Raw genomic sequence first — 20,629 nt, forward strand, 5'->3', positions numbered from 1 at the left:
TAAACAGAAGATGATTACTTATTCAACAAAGATCAGACAAAATAAAATAGCAGAAATGATAGATGTTACCTCTGTGGTGACATCCAGGGATTCCCCTTCAGGGTTGATTAACTTTACATAGGAATCTAAAATAATTATGATTACACATGCTGAAGAAGGAAATGTTCCCATCAGGCAATGATTACCACAAGTATCAAGAAAGAATTTCAGCAGGCAGTCAGAAATCACCAATTATGCAGAATATCTGCAAGAGATAATGTTGTGGGCTCACAAAAAAAGCAGAAATGAGTAACTGGGTAAGATTGTTTTATAGCATAATTTTATTTATAAAAAATCTATTCATACATATTTCCGTGTATAAACATATACACTAAAGCGTGAACAAAATTTCCATTAATTATGATTTGCGGAGGCTCTATGAAGGAGGCAGAGTGAGAAGAGAGCAACACAGAAAGTAAAATGTGGTGTTTACTTTGTAACCTATATAGTTCTGTATTATTTTAATTTTTTAAAAAACCTTTAGCCTATACATTTGTTAAAACAATTACAAAGATTCAGTATTGACCTTCTTTCTGATTTAGGAGTATTCCTGCACAGATTTTAAAGGGAGCAGATGGACTCATTTCGGCTCCTGACAGTTGACTTACGCGTAGTGTATGCACCTGACCCATGGTAACAGCTAACTACCCACACTCATTTGCAAAATGCTCTTGAGCCACAATGATAGAAAATGAAGCAGAACAATTCTTGTTCAAACAGAATCTATTTCTTCTATACTTTGTCTGCCCAAGTTCTTTACTTTTCCCAAAAGCATGAATTTCTAATTTATGTATCGATGATGCATGCAACAATTACTTTATGTGTTTGCCAGCATGTTTTTTTGAGATGCTTGTTATCCCATCACAACAGGAGCTACCAATGTCTATCTTTAAGATTTTTCTTGCTGGTTATTGTTATTGAACCTTTACAGCTTTATGCCATCAAGAATGGATTCAAGTTTGCAGATTTGGTGAAAGTTTCCATAACAGAGAAATAAGAAGGGACTTTAGTTTTTATGTAGTTCATGTTTCTACCTTTGAGATGTGACATAAAGTGCATAGAATCAAATGTAAACAACTGATGAGTGGCAAGGCCAAAACTAGAATGCAGGTATCCCTAGAACATAGAAGCATAAACCACGATGATTTATTTCTCATGATTTTGTGAGCTGATGGGTAACTTTTCTGCTGGTTTTACCTGGGCTGACCTGCATGGTTGCATTTTGCTAGAATGTCATCCTGGCCAGAAGGAACAAGATGGCTTCACTCACTTGTCTTGCTGGTTGGGGCACTTAGGCTCTCTTCTCAATGGGCTCTCATCCTCAGGGGGGTTGGGCCAGCTACGGGACATGGCAATCTCAGTCCATGTTGCAAGAGAGTAAAAGCAAATTTGTAAGACCTTTTAAAACCTGGGCAAGAACTGGCACTGCCACTCTTGTCCCATTATGTTGGTGAAAGCTGGCCATACAGCCAGATCAGATAAGAGGAGGAGAAATGGATTTCACTTCTTCATGAGAGGAATAGCCAAGAAACGTTGCAAAGGAGCATGGAAGAAATCTCCATAGGATCTTAGCAAATGCCTTTCTATATTTGGTCAGCAATCTCAACGAGTAAGGATTATCTTTCTGTGTGAGCCCAGCCTCTTCATTATTTGCATCATTGTTGCTTTTGCAGAAAATGGGTTCATCCTAGTTTTTCTGTAAACTCTTGGGCGACAGCCAATTTGTAAGGAAATTTACCTGATTTTGGTTGTTTGACTTTATATAACAGTGAAAACTTTTAAACTAGTAAAAATAACTAGGTCCCCTTTTTAAATTAACTTGATTTGTAACCTAATAAATTTTACAAAGTAATAAAACCTTGAAAAAGCCACTTTTTGCTCTTAAGTTGAATCCTTAAAGTTTGATTAGTTTCCAACTGAAAGCTGTCGAGTTGAGAAAACGCCGGTGCTCACAGTTTATGAGACATGCCATTTGGTAACCTGAAGGTGGCAGATGCGAAGGCCGAAAGTGGAGGATGGTAGTGGGGCCAGGGTCGCGGCCCCCAGCTGCTTTTTTGATGGGCTCTTTGTCAAAGTCTCTCCTCTAAGGAACGTGACTCAATGCGAGAGAGGCTGTAGGTCTCAGAATAAATATTTCATTAGTCATGATGGTTTTGAAAACTTAAAGCTGTGAAGGACACATTGGAATCTCTGTGATTTATGATAAAGCTGAAAGAAATTTGATCATTCCAGTCCTGCCATATGTAGCTGTGAGAAATGTGCAAATGAATTGAACTAGCAAACCCCACAGATTTTGTTTCTTGATTAAAAAAAAAGTCTTAAGTCAGATCAGCTAACAGGCAATTTGAAACAGGGACTTAGCAAGGCAGCTGTTTTAGATGAAATTCCTTTCAGATGCTTCTTTCTCCCTTCCCCCTTCCATATTTTCCTTGCAAGGACTCAGAGCAGCCTATCTTCCGAAACTATTTTGGTGCTGCCTATCAGTTTGCTCTTGGAGGGTGAGTGTTTTAGCCATCCTAGTATGCCCACCAATCTTATTTGGACATAAAAATTCTCTATATGGTACATCTAAGGCATTTAGCACAGAAGCTCAATAAAATACACAAATGTGCTTTCGAGTATATTAATAAATTTAGTTAATGTGAGTATCTAGAGAGAAAGAGAAGTAAAGTGACTTGCCAAACTTTATACAAGAGTTACGTCACTAAATCAATTTGAACCCAGGGCTCCTGACTTGTAGCTGAGTTCTTTTTCTGTTACAACATGTTTGACATTTCATAATAGGCGCTCAGTAAATATTTATGGAATAAATAAATCCTCATTGTAATTGTCTTTGTTACCAGGCAATGCCGCTGAGCCAACATAGCATATTTTAGGATCTAAAATTTAGATCAGCACATCTGTCCTAAAACACAGTGATTCCTTGACTTCTGTCTTCAGTGACCCATGAACAGACCACACTGGCCAAAAAGGAAGGAAGTGATTCATCGGGTCATTTGGACAAGGACTTTATTTCCCAATATGACAAGTCTTTCAACACTTGCCCACAGTGATAGAAGCCTCGAGGTAGTCAGACTCAGTGAGCTGAATTTTCTTTGCTTTGTGGCATGGGTCCACATTCCTTTACCAAAACCCTTAGGTGAAAATTCAAAATATTTTAGATTTTAGAAAGGAAATACAATGTATATTCTAAATATTCTGCATATACAGCCATGGGGCTGTACCACACAATAAATATATTAAAATTTATATAGTGAAATAAATATTCTTTCTTAGTAGAATAAACTCTATAAATAGGCTCACATCAGATTAAGGCAGATTTTGCCACTCAAAGAGCTTTGGAGCCAAAATTGCAAAAACATTTACAGATTCAGAATTTTCAACTTTGGAATAGTGGATAAGAGATTGTAGACTTGAATTCCGGTGATAAGACAAGTATCATAGAAATATAGGAAAGACTTTCTCTGAGTGACATTTAAACATTTGGAAAGCAAACAAACAGACACACTGCTCCTCTTCTGTGTCTGTGCCAATTAAAGAAAAAAGGCAAGAATTGTTTTCTAGATGGGATGGAAGAGGTATCTGTATAATGTGCACTTCTCCACTGTCTCAATTTAAATATCGTTCCTTTATAGAGAAGAACAGTCATGTTGCACCTTTTTAATGCCTAAGTTCTATAAGTCGCAAGTATTTCCAGAGAAATCCACGTTTGATTTTTATTGCATGTGAACAGAATGTCTTACCTGACTTTGTCTCTGCTTGTTCAGTAACCAAGGGACTAATAAATGTTACTCATTTTTTGGCCCAGTGCTGTCAGATTCCCTTAAGTCAGACCCAATGCAGAAAAAGATCAATGTAGAATCAGTACAAATGCTGTACATCTTGGAGCATTCATCAGTTCAACTAGGAAGAAAGGAGTGGGGTGGGTATAAAATTATTACTTTTCACAAACCCTACCTCTTGAAATCAGGACCCAAATTTCCTCCATGTCATTTTCTAAGTTCAAAGAGAGTTATTTTCTTAAATTGCATTTTATTCTTTTTCGGAACATCTGTCCCGCTGGCTTCATCTTGTGTGTAAATGAGCTACAATAGCAACAATTTCTGTCATCTTTGTCACTGATCTGGAATCAAAGTTACGAGAGAGCCTCCTGAGAACTGTGGTAGAGATAGTTGTGAACCCTGCAAAAATGTGAGTCCTACATTGCTTTTGTTAACCAAAAATTCTGGAAAATGGATATTTTCCTGATATCATTTCTAACAGCCAAAATGTCTCTGCATAAATCACATATATAAGGAAGGCACTTACACTTTCTAGAGTAATAACATGAATAAGAAATTAACTTTAGATAAAGAATAGAATAGCTATTTATGTGGCAGCGTTTCCTGAGATCTCAGATTATGAAAGTTAGCAAAATAAGATTAAGTCATCCAGGAAAAGAAGAAAGAATTTACCAGTGTGTTGGTTTGTTCTCACGCTGCTATAAAGAACTATAAAGACTGGGTAATTTTTAAAGAAAAGAAGTTCAATTGACTCATAGTTCCACATGGCTGGGGAGGCCTTAAGAAACTTATAATCATGGCAGAAGGCACCTCTTCACAGGGAGGCAGGAGAGAGAATGAGTGCCTAGCAAAGAGGGAAGCCCCTTATAAAATCATCAGATGTGAGAACTCACTCACTATCATGAGAACAGTATTGGGGAACAGCCCCTGTGATTTAATTATCTCCACCTGGTCCCGCCCTTGACACTTGGGATTATGACAATTCAAGGTGAGATTAGGGTGGGAATTCTATAGAGACAAAGCATATCAATCAATTATTTATCAAATTTCTGGTTTGAGCTTCCTAACTCACCTTTCAACTTCTATCCTTCTCTATAACAACCAGCTACAGTACTGTGAGAAGTTAGGGCATAATCCTCTACATAAAACTGTTTAGTGCCTTCCCATTTTACTTCAGAAATGTCCAAAATTCTTAGCAAACCCACAAGGCTCTATGAACTGGCCTTGGTCTACCTCTGAAGCCTCATGAGGCATGACCTACACCCCTGTTGACCATGCTGTCAACATACTGACCTTCCTCTAGCATTTTGAAAGTACCACTTTCTTTCTTGCCTCAGAGCTTTTACATGTGCTGTCTAAAATGCCGTATTCCAACTTGCTGGCCTTCAGCTTTCAAATTAAATGTCCTGTCTTCAAGGAGTTTTCCCCTAACTGACTTGATTTCAGATACTTACTTGTAAAATCTGTGCCTGTCTTCGAAAGAATCCCCAAATACTTTTCATTATGCAATTATTGGGGTGATTGTGAATTCATTGCCTATTTTCCTACAAGCTTCTGATTTCTTTTAGGCTTGAAATTGCACCTGTTTACCCCTTACTCCATTCCCAGTGCCTGGAAAATCTCCTTGAACATGAAAAGCATTCACAAATACTCAAATGAGATGTCAATTTTATCATACATATTTTTTCTTATTGAAGAATCACTCATTTGTGAAGGGTCTTGTGCCTCCTGAACAGTTTCTTGAGAGGTGAAATGAGCATAGTCATATTTCCCTGGGCAGTTGATGTGAGCACTGAAGGCAGAGGTTCATGATTCATGGAGAAAGGCCCAGGGGAGGAGTGAGGGCACCCAATTCTCCAGGCTCTCTCCCAACCCACTTCAGCATGTGTTGATTCACTTCAATGTTGATCACACTTCTCATTTGTCAAATGTGATAATGATGCCTCCCCAACTCCTTATAAAATTATATCAGAAGTAAGGAGATGAAGATGAATGTTGTGTGAAATATCCTATATAATTTAACTACAGTAAATTCCTTTTTTCACACTTTTATTTTAGGTTTGAGGTTACATATAAAGGTTTGTTACATAGGTCAACATGTGTCATGGTGGTTTGTTATACAGGTTACTTCATCACTCAGGTATTAAGCCCAGTATCTAATCTGATCTTTTCTGCTGTTCTCCCTCCTCCCACCTTCCCCTCTCAAGCAGACCTCAGTGTCTGTTGTTTTCTTGTGCTCATCAGTTCTTATCATTTAGCTCCCACTTATAAATGAGGACATACAGTATTTGGTTTTCTCTTCACCCTTTAGTTTGCTAAGAATAATAGCCTCCAGCTCTATCCATGTTCCAGCAAAAGACATGATCTCATTCTCTTTTATGGGTGCATAATATTCCATGGTGTATATGTACCACATTTTTTAATGCAGTCTGTCATTGATGGGCATTTAGGTGGATTCCATGTCTTTCCTATCATGAATATTGCTGCAATGAACATTCACATGCATGTGTCTTTATGGGAGAATGATTTATATTCTTCTGGGCACATATCCCAGTAATGGGATTGCTAGGTCAAATGGCAGTTCTGCTCCTACCTCTTTGAAGAATCACCATACTGTTTTCCACAATGGTTGAACCAATTTACATTCCCACCAACTATGTATGAGTGTTCCCTTTTCTCTGCTACCTTGGCAACATCTGTTATTTTTTGACTTCTTAATAATAGCTGTTCCAACTGGTGTGAGATGGTATCTCATCCTAATGCATCCATTTGCATTAGAGAAATGCAAATCATCCCTGGGTTTGATTTGCATTTCTCTAATGATAAGTAATATTGAGCTTTATTCATAGGCTTGTTGACTGCATGTATGTCTTCTTTTGAGAAATGTCTGTTCATGTCCTTTGCCCACTTTTAAATGGGGTTGTTCGTTTTTCTTATGCTCCCAGATACTTCTGTAATCTAAACCAAGCTGAACTGAAGGGAAAGAGTTGCAGTTTTCCAAATACACCTGCAGATGATAAGAGTATTATAATAAATAAACAACAGAATTTCCTTGAATTATGTCTTAGCTTTCTAGAAAACAGAAGACAACGTTGATCTGAAATGCTTGGATCTGAAGAGTGGAAGTTCTTATTAGAAGAGGAAAATAGTTACACCTGAGTAGTTATGTAGGCAAAGTAGTCTGTACCAAATATATTACCATATATCTCATTAAGTAACTGCTTAGAGCAAGATTGTGCTAACCCATAAAAGCAGGTGAAGACCCCGTCTCTACTAAAAAATACAAAAATTAGCTGGGGGTGCTGGCATGTGCCTGTAGTCCTAGCTACTTGGGAGGCTGAGGTAGAAGAATTGCTTGAACCTGGGAGGCAGAGGTTGCAGTGAGCCAAGATCCCACCACTGGACTCCAGCCTGGGGTCTGGTGACAGAGTGAGACTCTATCTCAAAAAAAAAAAAAAAAAAAAAAAAAAGGAAAAAAGCAGGTGAAGACATGAAAAAATGATATTGGGGATTTAATCTGGAAGTAGACTTGATGCACTTGCAGGTTCAACAAAAATCTCAAACTAAGAGTATCCATTATTTTAAGGAGATAAAAAAGAAGGAGATGAAAACAGTTGTTAAATCTTTGCCCTTTCAAGACTTGATGTATTTATCTTGAAGTCAGAGGGAAGGTGGGATGCACATTATTTCTGATTGAACATTTTTCATCACTGCCTACTTGACTGTGGGTGAGTGCTTGTGAATGTGTGTGTAAGTATGTGTATATGTAATTGTGTGTGTTTTAAGAGGAGTGACACGGTACTTCAAACAAATAATCTTGCAGCCGGCAGCAGCTGTTTATGATTTCTTTTAATAATCCATGACGAAAATATTGAGTGTATAGTAATGCAAACAGCCAAACAAAGAAATAAATATAGGCAGAAGAAATCATTTACTCTAAGTCCTTTTATTTTATTTGAACATACTGAGCAGGTTGATATGTTGAAATCACTGTCACTGTCTATGAAATAGCACAGCTGTGGCACCAATCTTTTATGTGTCGTATGTGTTTGTTTAAATTCATTCATTCTTGGGTTGAAGTATTTGAAGTCAATGTAACTACTCTTGTTATAAAGGTCTTTCTGCTTTACTAATTTGTCCTTTCTTTTTTCATTTTTATGTTATCCTCTAATTTTTTATTATCTAACTCAGCCAGACCTTGAGCAACCACATCAGATGATGAGTGCATAGATGAGTTAGTACATATCAACTTAATATCTGGTACCAGAATATCTCTTACACTGGGAATTGTCTTTTGCCAGGAACAAGCTTTATCAGGCGCCACCCACTCTCCTATTTACCATGCTCTGGAGATGCTGGTCTTTTTTCAGTTTCTTGAACAGGCAATTTTTTTTCTTTCTTTTTCCTTTTTTTTAATTGCATTTTAGATTTTGGGGTACATGGGAAGAACATGCAAGATTGTTGCATAGGTACACAGATGGCAGCGTGATTTGCTGCCTTCATCCCCTTTACCTATATCTGGCATTTCTCCCCATGCTATCTCTCCCAACTCCCCACCCCCCGCTGTCCCTCCCCTATTTCCCCCCAACAGACCCCAGTGTGTGATGCTCCCCTCCCTGTGTCCATGTGTTCTCACTGTTCAACACTGAACAGGCTATTTTCTTTCTGGCCTCAGGGCCTTTGCATGTGCTATAAACGAGCTAGAAGATGAGACTCTGGGGACAGGAGTTAGCACGGACAAAAGGAAATGGAACTGATAGATACAACACTTTACAATAAAAATATGTGGAGAATTGTGCACTTAAGATTCATGTATTCCATTCTGTTACTAATTTCCTGGGCTGATGTAACAAATTACTACTAACTAGAAGGCTTAAAACCACAGAAATTCACTCTCACAGTTCTGGTGGCCAGCAATCTGAAACCATGATGTCGGAACTACCCTGTTCTGTTGGAAGGCTTTAGTTGAGGTTCTGTACCATGCTTCTCCCAGCTTCTGGTGGCTCTAGATGGTCCTTGGCTTGTGGCCACATAAGTCCAGTCTCTTCCTCTGTGATCACACTGCCCTCTCCTCTTTTGTTTCTTTTTTAAAAGGACACTTGTCATTGTATATAGGGGCCATCTGGATAATATGGGGTGATCTCATCTTGAAATCTTTAGCTTAATCACATCTGTAAAGACACTTGTCCCAAATAAGGTACATTTACAAATATGAGGGATTAGTACATGATAATTTTGAATGGCCATTATTCTGATAACTTCTTCAAACTTACTTGCAAAATACTGAGCTGACCTATGTCCTCAGTTTCTTTCAATACACTTTTGGGAAATTCTCATATTGTAATTTTTTGTTTAAGTAGTTTTACATTGTCCTTTTTTTCATAATTAGGTTAGCTAATTTTTTAGGAAAATCATGCAGAAATTTGGTTATCAATTTTGTAATTGTGTTAGCTAATTATTTTTAATACATATTTATCTCATTAATTATTTCTACATTTATTAGAATTGTTGTAGGTTTTTTCTCTAACATTTTAATTTGAATGTTTCATTCAACTATTTGTATTATTTTTTATTTATGTAAGATTTTCATGCTAGGTATTTTCTTCCAAGTACCTGTCTAATCAAATCCATAGTGCTAATATGTATTTGAATCTTTGACCCAAGAGTATTTAAAAAAAAGTTTCTTCTAATTTAGAGGTAGCATGGTATTTTTATTTTTAACTTCTACTACATTAATTTTAGTGTAATACATAGTTCAGAGATTATCACCTTTATTATTATTTATTTTTAGGATTTAGCAAGTTTTTTTGTGGCCAAGATTGTGATTCCATGGGTAGCTGAAAACATGTTCTGCCTTCAGAGTAGGAAATTAAGTAGAACAGCCTTATTAATTATGTTAGTTAGGTCTCCTATATCCTTATTTTTTAAACTTGATTAGGCATAAATTGATAGTGATATGGTTTAAGTCTATGTCCCCACCCAAATATCATGTAAATTTGTAATTGTCAGTGTTGGAGGTGGGGCCTGGTAGGAGGGGACTGGATTCATGGCATGGATTCTTCATGAATGGTTTAGCATCATCCCCTTGGTGTTGATAGTGAGTGAGTGAGTTATCGAGTTATCACAAGATCTAGTTGTTTAAAAGTGAGTAGCATCTGCCCCCACCTCTTTCTTCTGCTTCCACCATGTAAGACTTGCCTGCTCTTGCTTTGCCTTCTGCCACGAGTAAAAGCTCCCTGAGGCCTCCCCAGAAGTGGAAGCCACTATCTTTCCTATAAAGGCTGTGCAACTTTGGGCCCATTTTCCTTATAAATAACCCAGACTCTGGTATTTCTTTATAGCAATGTGAGAAGTAACTAATACAGAAAATTCATACTGAGAAGTGGGGTATTGTTATAAAAACACCTGAAAATGAAGCAGCTTTGAAACTGGGTAATGGGCAGAGGTTGGAAAAGTGTGAAGAGTTCAGAAGAAGATAGGGAGGTGAGGGAAAATTTGGAACTTCTTAGAGACTTGTAGAATGGTTGTGACCAAAATGCTGACAGTGACGTGGACAATGAAGTTCAGGATGAGGAGGTCTCAGATGGACATCAGAAAGTTATTGGGAATTGGAGTAAAGGTCACTTTTGCTATGTGTTACCAAAGAGCCTAGCTGAATTGTGTCCCTGCTCTAGGGATCTGTGGCACTTCTGAGAGCAATGATTTAGGGTATCTGGCAGAAGAAATTTCTAAGCAGCAAAGCATTCAAGATGTGGCCTGGCAGTCTCTCACAACCTATGGTCAATGTGTAAGCAAATAAATAACCTAAAACTGGAACTTACATTTAAAAGGGAAGCAGGGCTTAAAAGTTCAGAAAATTTGTAGCCTGGCCATGTGGTAGAAAGGAAAAGCCCATTTCCAGTTGAGGAATTCAAACAGGCTGCAGAAATTTGCATAAGTTAAAAGAAGAAGCTAAGTGCTAATACCCAAGAAAATGGGAAAAAGGCCTCAAAGGCATTTCAGAGACCTTCGTGGCAGCCCCTTCCATCCTAGGCCAAAAGACCTGGGAGCCAATAATGGTTTTATACACCAGGCCCAGGGCCCTGCCTCCCTGTGCAGCCTCAGGACACTGTTCCCTTCATCTCAGCCACTTTAGCCATGGTCCAAATGGGCCCAGATGCAGTTTGGGCCACTGCTTCACAGAGTGCAATCCATAAGCCTTGGTGGCTTCCATGTGGTGTTAAGCCTGTGGGTGCACAGAGTCCAAGAGCTGAGGCTTGGTAGCCTTCATCTAAATTTCAGAGGATGTATGGAAAAGCCTGGATGTCCAGGCAGATGCTGCTGTAGGGGTGGAGCCCATATGGAGAATCTTTACTAGGAAAGTGCCTAGTAGAACTGTGAGAAGTTCCACTTCTCACACCACCATCTCCAGCCCCTAGAATGGTAGAAAGACTGGCAGCTTGCACCCTGCGCCTGAAAATGTTACAGGCACACAATGTCAGCTCTCAGAACACATGTGGGGATAGAACCCTGCAAAACCACAGTGGCAGAGCTGCCCAAGGCCTTGGGAGCCTAACCCTTGCACCAGAGTGCCCTGGATGTGGGTCATGAAGCCAAAGTAGATTATTTTGGACTTTTAATGACTGCCATGCTGGGTTTAGGACCTGCATGAGGCCTGTAGCACATTTCATTTGGTTGATTTCTTCCTTTTGAAACAGGAATATTTACCCAATTGCTTGTACCTCCATTGCATCTTGGGAGTAACTTATTTTTTGATTTTACAGGCTCATAGACAGAAGGGACTAGCCTTGTCTCAGGTGAGACTTTAAACTGTGGCCCTGTGAGTTGGCACCGGAATGAGTTAAGACTTTGAGGGATTGATCAAAGATGGCTGATCGCTAACAGCTCAGGATTGTAGCTCCCAGTGAAAGCGCAGAGAATGAGAGGACGCCACACTTTCAGACGAATTTTTGTTGCTCACGGACCAGAAAATTCCCAGCGGAGGAGCCTCATGGGTCACCAGTGCGACTCTTGTGGCCAGCGTGGCAGTTTTGCTGGTGCCTCAGTGTGGCAGCTCTTGGTGCAGAGTAAACGGGACTGGTTCCCCTTCTGACTGACGTTTGGAGCTCCGGGAAGGCAGAGTCGCCTATTATGAACTCAAGAAGAAAGCCAGACCAGAGATTCCCAGGCAGAAGAGCAGTATCAGTCTTAACACCACTGTTTTGGCCGGCACAGTGGGTTGCTCAGATTCCAGCGCTGGAATTAATTAATTGGACGTCCACTCAGAGACCTAATTTGAAAGTTGGTAATTACAAAGATGACAGGTGGATAAATTTACAATGATGGGAAGAAACCAGCATAAAAAGGCTGAGAAAACCCAAAATCAGAATGCCTCTCCCTCTACACAGGATCACAGTTCCTCATCAACAAGGGAACAAGGCCTGATGGAGAACAAGTGCGTTCCATTAACAGAACTAGGCTTCAGAAAGTGGATAATAAGAAATTTCTGTGAGTTAAAAGACCATGTTCTAGCCCAATGTAAAGAAACTAAGAACCTTGAAGAAAGGTTTGACGAAATCCTAATGAGAATAGACAATTTAGAGAGGAATATAAATGAATTAATGGAACTGAAGAATACAATATGAGAACTCTGTGAAGTATGCACAGGTCTTAACACTCGAATCGATCAAGCAGAAGAAAGGATATCAGAGGTCGAAGACCAACTTAACGAAATGAAACAAGAAGACAAGATTAGAGAAGAAAAAGTAAAAAGGAATGAGTGGAGTCTCCAAGAAATATGGGACTATGTGAAAAGACCTAATTTACATTTGATAGGTGTACCTGAATGTCATGAAGAGAATGAATCCAAGTTGGAAAATATTCTTCAGGATATTATTCAGGAAAACTTTTCTAACCTAGTAAGGCAGGACAATACTCAACTCCAGGCAATACAGAGAACACCACAAAGATATTCCTTAAGTAGAGCAACCCCAAGACATATAATCGTTAGATTCACCAGGGTTGAAATAAAGGAGAAAATTATAAGGGCAGCTAGAGAGAAAGGTCAGGTTACCCGTAAAGGGAAGCCTATCAGATTTACAGCAGATATCTCAGCAGAAACCCTACAAACTAGAAGAGAGTGGGGATTGATATTCAATATCCTCAAAGAAAAGAATTTTCAACCCAGAATCTCATATCCAGCCAAACTAAGCTTTATAAATGAAGGAAAAATAAAATTTTTTGCAAGCAAGCAAGCACTCAGAGATTTCATCACCACCAGGCCTGCTTTACAAGAGCTTCTGAAAGAAGCACTACGCACAGAAAGGAGCAACCAGTATCAGTCATCCCAAAAACTTACCAAAAGGTAAAGAGTATCTCCATAATGAAGAATCTATATCAACTAATGGGCAAAATAGTTAGCTGGCATTAAATGGCAATATTAAATTCACAAATATCAATATTAATCCTAAATTTAAATGGATTAAATGCCCCAATCAAAGACACAGACATGCAAACTGAATAAAAAGTCATAACCCATCAGTTTGCTGTATCCAGATCCATCTCATAAACAAGGACACACAGACTCAAAACAAAAGGTTGGAGGAAGACTCACCAATCAAATGGAGAGAAAAAAATCAAAACAAACAGGAGTTGTAAGTTTTTTCTCTGATGGAATAGACTTTAATAGTAACAGAGACTAAAGGAAACAAAGAAGGACATTACATGATGATAGATGGATCAATTCAACAATAGGAGTCAATGATCATAAACATATATGCACCCAATATAGGAGCACCCAGATACCTAAGACAGGTTTTCAATGACTTATAAAGATACTTGAACTCCTGCACAATAATAGCAGGAGACTTGACACCACATTGTTAATATTCGACAGGTCAATGAGATAGAAAATTAACAGGGACATCTATGATTTGAACTCAGACCTGAAACAAGTAAACTCAGTGAATATTTATAGAATTCTTCACCCCAGGTCCACAGAACATACATTTTTCTCAGTATCACATTACACCTATTTTGAAAGTGACCACATAATTGGAAGTAAATCACTCTTCAGCATTTGCATAGCATTTCACAGACTTAAATGAAATATTGGTTGGCTGTTTGTTTGTTATTTTCTTTCCTTATTCTTTCCTGTCTCTGCTGTTAAGCACAATTATCAGCATAAAAGAGGTTTTTAATACTACTTTTAGATTGCATTACAGCCTGGGTAATAGAGCAAGACTCCTGTTCTCTCTCCCCCTTTTCTCTTTCTCTTTCTTTAAAAAAAAAATAAAGATAAAAAATTGTGGCTTTACAAAGACATGGAATCAACCTAAATGCCCATCAATGATAGACTGGATGAAGAAAATGTTGTACAACATACACCATGGAATACTATGCAGCCATAAAAAGAATAAGATCGTGTCTTTTGGGGGAACATAGATGGAGCTGGAGGCTATAATCCTTAATGAACCAACACATGAGTTGGCAAGCACATTTCACATATTCTCACTTACAGGTGGAAGCCAAATGATGAGAACACATGGACACATAGAGGGGACACATAGAGGGGAACAACATACACTAGGTAGGGCCTTTCAGAGGGTGGAGGGTGGGAGAGGATCAAAAAAACATAATAGGTACTAGGCTTAATTAAAAAAAATTAAAAAATTAAAAAAGACTTTGGGGGATTGTTGGGAAGGCATGATTGTATTTTGCAATCTGGGAAGGACATGAGGTTTGGGAGGGGCCAGGGGCAGAATGTGCTTTAGACCTGTGTCCTTGCCCAAATATCATGTCAAATTGTAATCCTCAGTGTTGGAGGTGGGGCCTAGTAGGAGGTTATTAGATTCATGAAATGGATCCTTCATGAATGGTTTAGCATCATCCCCTTGGTGGTGTACTTGTGATGGTGAGTGAGTTACTGAGTTATCACAAGATCTGGTTGTTCAAATGTAGGTAGCACCTCCCTCTTCTCTCTGTTCCTCCTGCTCCTACCATGTGAGGTGTGTATGCTCCTACTTTGCCTTCTGTCATGAGTAAAAGCTCCCTAAGCTTGCCCAGGAGCAGAAGCCACTATGTTTCCTATACAGCCAGTGGAACCATGAGCCAATTAAACCTATTTTCCTTAGAAACAACCCAGTCTCTGGTATTTCTTTGTGGTAATGTGAGAACAGACTAATACAAATAGTAAGTGAGAGTCTCTTTCTCATAGTGTGATTCTTCTTTTTTCTTTATGTTTCTTGTACTATTTACTTTCTGATTATTCATGCTTCATTATTTGGTGTATGGCTATTCCTAATTGCTAAACACCATTGTAGATTTCATTCTTTACTAATCTGACAATAATTCTATAATCTAATGCCTTTTTCTCTGTATTTACTTTTTCTAATACTAAGGTCATAACCCCTGCTTTTCTAACTGTTTGCTTGCATTTTCCTTACATGCACTTTCCCATATTTTCATTCCCAACTTTTCTTAATCATTTTTAAGTATCTATTGTGTAAAACCTACAATTAAATTTAGCTTTATAATTTCCCCAAAAATCATTTTTGTTTTGAATGGGCAAATTTGTCTATTAATATATTAATGTGAAAATAATGTTTGATCTTAAGAGTATACAATATTTTATACCACCTTCATCTCAGTTTTTATTCTTACTTTGTATGGTTTTCTATAAGATCTGCATTTTCTTTGCTTTGTGGCTATCTTAATTCTTATAACTTAAAAGGTTTTCATATTTTTTCTGTATGATTGCCATTATACAACATACTTAATCCTCTATTTCTTTTGAAAGACTGTTAATTCCTTCCTATGAGCAATGACAAAATACATATTGTTCTATTTCTCATTCCTTTCCCTGGCATCATCCAATTTTTGGATGATTATGTGTTTTGTCCTAATATTTGCTTTTCTGTCTTCATGCTTCATCTTTTGTGGCTTAACTGTGCAGACTAAAATAACATTGTACCTCCAGCCCTCATGGATTGAGAGTCACCCCTGGAAGCTTAGCTTTCACTGCAAAGCTCCCCCACACTCGCTTTCTGAGCTGAATAGGCTGTCCTGACTTCGATGAAAGCCCTGCAGCAGAAGGGCAAAAAGCCTAACTGGAAATGTCCACATAACTGCACAGGATTCAGAAGTGGGTCCAGGGATGTAATGTGAGCATGAAAAGCATCTATTCCAGTGTCCACAGAAGAGTGGGTGTTAATTCATACAGCATCAGCTGGGCGTTGATATCATGCTTGAACCTCAGGTTGCATCACCTCTTTGATACCAGCAAGTGTGGGAAAGGCTGTGAAAAAGCCTGTTCAGTTCACACAGTCTGGGCTTATCTTCTCTTTTGTGTTCTGAGCAACAGCTACGATTCTTGTTGTTCTTGTTCCCATGAGAACAAACACAGGCCATGTGACTTAGGAAGGTACACACTAGTTTGGGCCTGATCAGGCTTCTGTTGGAAACAGACACTAAAACTAGATGCAGTCAATAAAAATACAGGTCAAAAGTATTATAACTATAGTTGCCAAAGTAGCTGGTCAGTAACAGCTTTCATAAATCAGGCTGTTAAAAATGGATTTCTCTGTGTCTCTTTCTGGCCTAAATACACAAGATGAAACAGGTCAATTTCTTAAACTGCTTAGATATGTCTTTTTTTCTAAATTGCAGTTACTAAGTGCACATGCCTTTGGGCCTCACATCTGTATTAAAATCTTGCCTTTGCCATATACTGACCATGTGAACTTGGACAAGTTACTGAACCTTTCTGGGACTCAGTTTCTTCATCTGTTAAATGGAGGTAATAACAGTACTTACTTCACAGTGTTAACAAGGAGATTTTAAAAAATGATATATATGTAAAGCGTTTTAAACAGTGCCTGATCCATAGTAAACATTGTATAACTATTATATCTAATCATTATTATTATTGTTAATATACTCCTATGATTAGGTGAAGGGTCCCTTCTTGTGTGTGTCTCTAATGCTTTTTTTTTTTTTTGAGATGGAGTCTTGCTCTATCACCACGCTGGGATGCAGTGGTGCAATCTCAGCTCACTGCAACCTCCACCTCCTGGGTTCAAGCAATTCTTCCACCTCAGCCTCCTGAGTAGCTGGGACCACAGGCATGCGCCACCATGCCCGGCTAATTTTTGTATTTTTAGTAGAGATGCATTTCACCATGTTGGCCAGGATGGTCTAGATCTCTTGACCTCGTGATCCACCTATCTCAGCCTCCCAAAGTGCTGGGATTTCAGGCGTGAGCCACCACACCTGGCCTCTAATGCTTTATAAAACTGATCTTACTTACAATTACTTAGGCAGTGCCCATCTTACCTACTAGACTGCATGCTGTGAAAACAGGGATCCTGTTTATCTAATCCACAGTTTTTTTCTAGCTCCTCGTAAATAGTGTGGAACATGGTATGGTTCAACAAATACTTTGTTGCATAAACGGATGAATTAACCACTGAATCATTCAATCAGTCCTTCTCATTTAGCTCCCTTTATGTGCAATTTTCTGAAGTAAAGCATATATTTTGAACTCTCTTACTCATTATAGAGAAGCACAAATTCTGATATAAGCTTTGAACATGCTTCTTAAAACTATATTTATATTTCCTTTTCAGTGATAAAATATAGATCAGACTGACAGATTAACCCAGCCCATAATTCTCCTCCCTAGCCACCATACACATATTGACTTAAATTACTCAGATAAAGGATACTTTTTCTCAACAGATTATTCAGACCCTATGACGTGACCATTCAGGCATATTCTTGAAAAGATTCTCAGTCCTGACCCTACCTCATCCTATTCCTGTTACCCTGGAGAAAGAACATTAATACCTCTGCTGCCATATGGGATAAAAATGGGTTAATTTCTAAATTGTCTGATGTAGGTAATTACCTTTTTCGCTATCTTTCACTCTTTTTAAGTTGTATGCCCCCAAAGTTAGAATTGATAAGCTTCAAACTGAATGGAGAGAAACTAACTCCAAAATTTCTGATTTCCAAGCAGTCTGAGGTGATTCAGGGGTACAGGACCTGGATGAAGGAGCTAAATGAGCAGGATTGATTGACTGATTCAGTGATTGTTTATTCATTTATGCAATAAAATATTTATTGAACCTGCTTCAGATGAGATAAAATTATCCTTTTTCAGGGGCCTGAGATTTCTTCCAACATGGCAACACTGCAATACACTAACACATTAAGAACACTCATTGGCTGGGCATGCCTGATACAAAACCATGAAGAGGGGCAAAAGTGGAAGGGAACTAGTATTAATTAACCCCCAGTTGTGCCGGATGCATCATCTTATTTAATCCTCACAGCTATGAATCCTATAATTAAACCTCTTAGACGGGAGGAAACCGAGATTCAGAGAGTTGATGCTACTTGCTCAGAGTCCAGATAGAAAGAAACAGCTGCTTGTTGATTACTTGCCATTGCTGATAACTAACATTGGCTCACCCAGAGTTTCAATTGCCCAGTTAAGTGGGTCCAGGGATGTGATGTGAGCGGTAAAAGCATCTCCCCACTCCCATCTTCCCCTCAATTGTATGAGACCCCACATTGCGGGAAACACCTCCTTTGCTGTGTCTATTGCTTCTTCAATCCTACCTACCCCTAGACATTGGTCTTTCTATCAAACAGCCCCTGTTTACATAGGGTTTCCTTACCTTTGTCCCACTCTGGGACCTGCTCAGGTAGAAAGTGATTTATAGAAAGTAATTAATAACATGTTTTATATTTGCATTTTAATTGGTGCTTAGATTCCAGTATATACAATCTGTTCTTTTCTTGACTTGGTTAGTTTCTTCCTGAGTTCTTCAAATTCTGTTTTTACTTCTCCATCTCCCTTGCTGACTCCTGCTCCCAAGGACCTGCCCTTATCCTCTTTTGTGAGCTACACAATGTTCTCTTCTTAACTGAAGTTTTAGTTAAGAAGAGAACATTGAAGTTTTTACAGCTTTTAGTATCATTTCTATTGAGGTGAATCTATTTCTGGCCTCTCTGTTAAGTCCAAGATGTGCATTTCCAACACCCAGTTGGACATCCAATAGATGCTTGCTCAGGTTTGGATATGTTGATTCTGATGCAGGCCTAATGTCTGTTGGAAGACTCCCATTCATATCTTTATTTATTTGTTAATCTCTAAATGGATGCCAAGCTAATGCTTCAAAATCAACAAGCCCAGACTTGTCCTTGCTCCCTGGTTTGATAAATGTTATCACTTAGCCACCCAAACTTAAAACCTAGTTACCTTTGTCTTGCTCTCTTCCCTAAACACTCACATGTGGTTGGTCACCAGATTTTGTGCACTTTACTTAATCCTTATACGCTCCCCTTTTATTGATCCTTCATTAGGATCCTAGTTAATCTTACCACCTTTTGCTTGACGACTTTCTATATTCTCCCAATTAGTCTTTATCCCTGCACATCTTTCTCTGCAAGTCCATTGACACTGACACTAGTTATTCTTCAAAATTACAGATCTTATCTTGTTTCTCATTTATCCAAAACCCTCTAGTTTTACTCCATTGCCTCCAGGATATTAATACAAGTCCATAGTGGGCATTTTAGGCCCTCTCAAGAATCAGCCTATGTTTCCCAGCAGTCCTAACTAGCAATGTGCTGCCCTAGAGCCAGACCAGACTAATTCAGCATGCACTGAACACTCTGACTTTCCCTCTCTGCCTGCATTCATGGCATGCTCTTTTGCTTAGAAAGGCCTGCCTTCCTGCTCTGTCACACTCAGAGCCAATTCAACTTTATCTTTCAATATCCCAATTCCCTCTGATATGGTTTGGCTCTGTGTTCCCACACAAATCTCATTAATTATAGCTCCCATAATTCCCGCATGTTATAGGAGTGACCCAGTGGGAGATAAGTGAATCATGGGGTGGTTTTCCTCATACTGTTCTTGTGGCAGTGAGTAAGTCTCATGAGATGTGATGGTTTTATAAGGGGTTTCCCTTTTCACTTGACTCTCATTCTCTCTTGTCTGCCACCATGTAAGACATGCCTTTTGCCTTCCACCATGATTATGAGGCCTTCCCAGACACATGGAGCTGAGTCCATTAAACCTTTTTTTCTATATAAATTACCCAGTCTTGTGTACATCTTTATCGTCAGTGTGAAGATGGACTAATACACTCTCCCAATCAGAGTTTATTGTCCCATTAATTAATTGAAATAGTATAAACATCTATCTTTCTATGTTTGTTTAAGCTTTTTGAGCAGAGAGAATTTTCACAATCATTTCTGTAATTATGCTACCCCAAGTAATTCAATACAAGTTGAAATTAACTTATGAGTATTTTATCTCTTAGATTAGAAATCTAACAATAGGACATTTATATTGAAGCAGCTTATATTTAAGTCATATTATGTCATTGATGTTTTTACTTAGGGACTATGAATTGTAAGCACCATTTTAAAGACAGGAAAATGAACACAAAGGGGATATTTGGTGAAGGTCAGCCAATAAGATTGTGAAAGATTTTAGAGAAGGATTTGGTATTCCTCATCTTTAATGCTATTTTCAAGACAGGCTAAGATAGAAACATAGACAAAAGTAACTATTTAAGTGTAAATTAACTAAAATTAGAGGAAAAGGCAAAACTCAGTTATTTATTCACATTAGAAACATTTTAAGCACTCAGTAGCCACATGTGGCTAGTGCTACTGTATTGAATAGTATTGGTGTAGACATTTTCATCATCACATAAAGCTTTTTCAACAGCATTGTTCTGTACCCCTTTTTTTCCTTTGTAGCATACACTTGATAATTCATTACCTATTAAGGTAAGATTCTACTTCCCTTT

The 20,629-nt window shown here is 38.4% G+C and overlaps 1 long non-coding RNA gene across 5 annotated transcripts in view; it reads right to left on the bottom strand.

The window, feature by feature from the left end:
• Positions 1-397: 397 nt before the first annotated feature.
• Positions 398-20,629, bottom strand: part of LOC118154590 (uncharacterized) — a 56,420-nt gene continuing 36,188 nt past the window's right edge. For all 5 annotated transcript variants that reach the window (XR_013519343.1, XR_004744670.3, XR_004744671.3 and 2 more), the window contains 2 exons: positions 3,783-3,942; positions 398-3,173 (listed from right to left, as the gene is read on the bottom strand). This is a non-coding gene — a long non-coding RNA (uncharacterized LOC118154590). The remainder of the gene's footprint in view (positions 3,174-3,782; positions 3,943-20,629) is intronic.

The sequence above is a fragment of the Callithrix jacchus genome, chromosome 6 (genome assembly GCF_049354715.1).
Source record: "Callithrix jacchus isolate 240 chromosome 6, calJac240_pri, whole genome shotgun sequence".
Classification (NCBI taxonomy): Eukaryota; Metazoa; Chordata; class Mammalia; order Primates; family Cebidae; genus Callithrix; species Callithrix jacchus.